This window comes from Bos javanicus, chromosome 3 (assembly GCF_032452875.1).
Source record: "Bos javanicus breed banteng chromosome 3, ARS-OSU_banteng_1.0, whole genome shotgun sequence".
Classification (NCBI taxonomy): domain Eukaryota; kingdom Metazoa; phylum Chordata; class Mammalia; order Artiodactyla; family Bovidae; genus Bos; species Bos javanicus.
In genome coordinates, this window is record NC_083870.1 from 22888981 (window position 1) to 22894215 (window position 5235).

Genomic DNA, 5235 nt, shown 5'->3' on the forward strand with positions numbered 1-5235 from the left:
GAGTTTCTTTGCTGTTCGCTCCAAGATTTTCCAGAAGTCACCTTCCCCCTTAAGCCAAAGGCACCTCAAGGATCAAGTTACTCCATTTCCCCTTGCTCTCTGGTCAGAAAACACAAGCTGGCTGTCTTCTCCAGCCTCCCACTTCTCCGTCCTCAGGTCTAACCCAGTCTTATGCAGTAAGAGAAAACAAATAAACAAACCTCACTCTCCAAGCAAACAGGCCATCTTTCTTGCCCTTATTTTAGTCATCAGTTTCTATTTCAGAATCCTCATTTCTTGTATTCTGTATGGTGAGCAAAGGAAAAGCATTGTCCTTGGGATATCGTGAGAATGAAACAGGAAGAATCTGCACAGAAAATGAGTCCACCCAGTAGCACTTTGCGTTCAGTTCATTTCATTCACTCAGTCGTGTCCAACTCTTGGCGACCCCATGAATCGCAGCATGCCAGGCCTCCCTGTCCATCACCAACTCCCGGAGTTCACTCAGACTCATGTCCATTGAGTCAGTGATGCCATCCAGCCATCTCATCCTCTGTCTTCCCTTTCTCCTCCTGCCCCCAATCCTTCCCAGATCAGAGTCTTTTCCAATGAGTCAACTCTTCACATGAGGTGGCCAAAGTACTGGAGTTTCAGCTTTAGCATCATTCCTTCCAAAGAAATCCCAGGGCTGATCTCCTTCAGAATGGACTGGTTGGATCTCCTTGCAGTCCAAGGGACCCTCAAGAGTCTTCTCCAACACCACAGTTCAAAAGCATCAATTCTTAGTCACTCAGCCTTCTTCACAGTCCAGCATTCACATCCATACATAAACCACAGGAAAAACCATAGCCTTGACTAGAGGGACCTTTGTTGGCAAAGTCATATCTCTGCTTTTGAATATGCTATCTAGATAGATCATAACTTTCCTTCCAAGGAGTAAGCATCTTTTAATTTCATGGCTGCAGTCACCATCTTCAGTGATTTTGGAGCCCAGAAAAATTAAGTCTGACACTGTTTCCACTGTTTCCCCATCTATTTCCCATGAAGTGGTGGGACCAGATGCCATGATCTTAGTTTTCTGAATGTTGAGCTTTAAGCCAACTTTTTCACTCTCCACTTTCACCTTCATCAAGAGGCTTTTGAGTTCCTCTTCACTTTCTGCCATAAGGGTCGTGTCATCTGCATATCTGAGGTTATTGATATTTCTCCCAGCAATCTTGATTCCAGCTTGTGTTTCTTCCAGTCCAGCGTTTCTCATGATGTACTCTGCATATAAGTTAAATAAGCAGGGTGACAATATACAGCCTTGACGTACTCCTTTTCCTATTTGGAACCAGTCTGTTGTTCCATGTCCAGTTCTAACTGTTGCTTCCTGACCTGTTACAGATTTCTCAAAAGACAGATCAGGTGGTCTGGTATTCCCATCTTTTTCAGAATTTTCCACAGTTTATTGTGATCCACACACACAAAGCACTTTGAGATGTAACCCTAAATCCGTATGTTTATACACATGAAATATACATATGCTTTTATTTTGTCTCTATACTATTTCTATTCACTGTTTTACAACTTATTTATTCCTTAAAAACTTTTGCATCAGCGTAACACACGATCCCTAAATTTCTCTCCTTGGGGTGCAATCCAGCACGAAAGGTCAGACTCCGAAGAGGCTGGCAAATCCGTCTGTATCTCCATGTACATGTATGGCTGACTCCCTTCGCTATTCACTTGAAACTACCACAGCATTGTTAACTGGCTATACCCAAAGAAAAAATAAAAAATTTAAAGTGGAAAGAAATAAAACCCGTCTATGTCAAGGCTGTATATTGTCACCCTGCTTATTTAACTTATATGCAGAGTACATCATGAGAAACACTGGACTGGAAGAAACAGAAACTGGAATCAAGATTGCCGGGAGAAATATCAATAACCTCAGATATGCAGATGACACCACCCTTATGGCAGAAAGTGAAGAGGAACTCAAAAGCCTCTTGATGAAAGTGAAAGTGGAGAGTGAAAAAGTTGGCTTAAAGCTCAACATTCAGAAAACGAAGATCATGGCATCCGGTCCCATCACTTCATGAGAAATAGATGGGGAAACAGTGGAAACAGTGTCAGACTTAATTTTTCTGGGCTCCAAAATCACTGCAGATGGTGACTGCAGCCATGAAGTTAAAAGACACTTACTCCTTGGAAGGAAAGTTATGACCAACCTAGACAGCATATTCAAAAGCAGAGACATTACTTTGCCAACAAAGGTCCATCTAGTCAAGGCTATGGTTTTTCCTGTGGTCATGTATGGATGTGAGAGTTGGACTGTGAAGAGGGCTGAGCACCGAAGAATTGATGCTTTTGAACCATGGTGTTGGAGAAGACTCTTGAGGGTCCCTTGGACTGCAAGGAGATCCAACCAGTCCATTCTGAAGGAGATCAGCCCTGGGATTTCTTTGGAAGGGATGATGCTAAAGCTGAAACTCCAGTACTTTGGCCACCTCATGTGAAGAGTTGACTCATTGGAAAAGACTCTGATGCTGGGAGGGATTGTGGGCAGGAGGAGAAGGGGACGACAGAGGATGAGATGGCTGGATGGCATCACTGACTCGATGGATGTGAGTCTGAGTGAACTCCGGGAGTTGGTGATGGACAGGGAGGCCTGGCATGCTGCGATTCATGGGGTCGCCAAGAGTCGGACTCCACTGAGCAACTGATCTGATCTGATCTGATGTCTCACTTAAAGGGTGAAAGTTATATCGCTCAGTCGTACCCGACTCTTTGCAACCCCATGGACTGTAGCCTACCAGGATCCTTCCTATATTGGATTTTCCAGGCAACGCGTGAGTCTGAGTGAACTCGGGGAGTTGGTGATGGACAGGGAGACCTATCGTGCTGCGGTTCATGGGGTCGCAAAGAGTCGGACACGACTGAGTGACTGAACTGAACTGGAGTGGGTTACCATTTCCTCTTCCAGGGGATCCTCCAGACCTAGGAATCGAACCCGGGTTTCCTGTATTGTAGGCAGATGCTTTACCGTCTGAGCCACCAAGGAAGTCCAAGGTCTCTTCTATCGTTGTAAGTAGGTCGATTACTAAGGTTGATGAAATCATGACGTCACTTCCTCGTCACAGGGGACTGGCCACTGGTCCTGTGGACAGGGGTGGGGCGGGGCTTGGGTTGAAGGAGAGGCGCCGCCTTAGAGGTCTTCAATGGGGTTGGCTTATGTAAATTTTGCAGCGAAGTGGTACTGTTCCCGGCGAGCCACTTCCCTCGTTATGGAAATTTTCCTGAGATTTTGTTTGATTTTTTTTTTAGAAGAGTTATTTGGAGGGCCTGAGAGGCGTGGAAAAAGAGAGAGTGCAGAGGACAGTGGAAGAGTCGCGGGGAAACGGCAAAGTCAGCGTGAGTGTACAGTGAACGTGTCTAAAGGTGTGCGGGGGACCAGGGGGAAGGTCGCCCCATACTTACCTGGCAGAGCAAATACCATAATCAAAAAGGTGGTTCTTCCAGGGCAAGGCCCCCCCCCCCCCCCCATTGCACTCCGGGTGTGTTGATCTCTGCGGTTTCCTCAAATAGAGGAAACTCGACTGTGTAATTTATGGTAGTGGGGGACTGCGTGCGCGCTTTCCCCTGATGACTAAGTAATAACTGCAGACTTTCTCTATGTTTCCTTGGTGGTGGTTTAGTCACTAAGTCATATCTGCCTCTTTGACCTCAAGGAGTGTAGGCTGTTAGTAGGCTCCTATGTCTATGAAGTCTTTCAAGGCAAGAATACTGGGTTTCTTTCTTCTCCAAGGAATCTTAAGCCAGAAATCACACTCGGGTCTCCTCAGTATATGCCCAAGCTCAAGTTCTTTTTCCAAGTGGGAGAGTTGGAAAAGACAGATAGGCTGGGGGCAAAGTAAAATCAGATATACATATGCAACCAAGAATGTCTTTTTTTTTTTTTTAGGTTCTTTGTTGTAGTAGGTATGGGTTTGCAACTATTTTCTCCCCATTGGCTTGGTGCCAAAAGTTGTAAGTTATCTTTAAGAAACTGAATGAAGGGGTGTGATTACTTTTGAGACACCTCAGGCAAAACTTCTATTGAGATACTTGCAGTTATTGTTCACTCACTCAGTGATGTCCGATTGCTTTGCAAGATGTTTGCTAGTCGTGATACTTCGTGTGAAGTCTTTTGTTGTTGTCTGACAAATGCAGACCTCAAAAGATTTTAGTGGGAACGTGTGTTCTGTCCATACCATTTCTGTCCTTTATCGAGCCCATCTTTGCATGAAATGTTCCTTTGGCATCTCTGATTTTCTCGAAGAGATCCCTAGTCTTTCCCATTCTGTTGTTTTCCTCTATTTCTTTGCATTGATTGCTGAAGAAGGCTTTCTTAGCTCTTCTTGTTATTCTTTGGAACTCTGCATTCAGATGTTTATATCTTTACTTTTCTCCTTTGGTTTTCGCTTGTCTTCTTTTCTCAGCTATTTGTAAGGCCTCCCCAGACAGCCATTTTGCTTTTTGCATTTCTTTTCCATGGGGATGGTCTTGATCCCTGTCTCCTGTACAATGTCATGAACCTCAGTCCATAGCTCATCAGGCACTCTATCTATCAGATCTAGGCCCTTAAATCTATTTCTCACTTCCACTGTATAATCATAAGGGATTTGATTTAGGTCATACCTGAATGGTCTAGTGGTTTTCCCTACTTGCTTCAATTTAAGTCTGAATTTGGCAATAAGGAGTTCATGGTCTGAGCCACAGTCAGCTCCTGGTCTTGTTTTTGCTGACTGTATAGAGCTTCTCCATCTTTGGCTGCAAAGAATATAATCAATCTGATTTCGGTGTTGACCATCTGGTGATGTCCGTGTATAGAGCCTTCTCTTGTGTTGTTGGAAGAGGGTGTTTGCTATGACCAGTGCATTTTCTTGGCAAAACTGTATTAGTCTTTGCCCTGCTTCATTCCCTACTCCAAGGCCAAATTTGCCTGTTACTCCAGGTGTTTCTTGACTTCCTACTTTTGCATTCCAGTCCCCTATAATGAAAAGGACATCTTTTTTGGGTGTTAGTTCTAAAAGGTCTTGTAGGTCTTCATAGAACTGTTCAACTTCAGCTTCTTCAGCGTTACTGGTTGGGGCATAGACTTGGATTGCTGTGATATTGAATGGTTTGCCTTGGAAACGAACAGAGATCATTCTGTCGTTTTTGAGATTGCATCCAAGTACTGTATTTCGGACTCTTTTGTTGACCATGATGGCCACTCCATTTCTTCTGAGG

The 5235-nt window shown here is 44.3% G+C and overlaps 1 pseudogene; it reads left to right on the top strand.

The window, feature by feature from the left end:
* Positions 1-3433: 3433 nt before the first annotated feature.
* LOC133245483 (U1 spliceosomal RNA) lies at positions 3434-3606 on the top strand (annotated as a pseudogene).
* The last annotated feature ends 1629 nt before the right edge of the window (positions 3607-5235 follow it).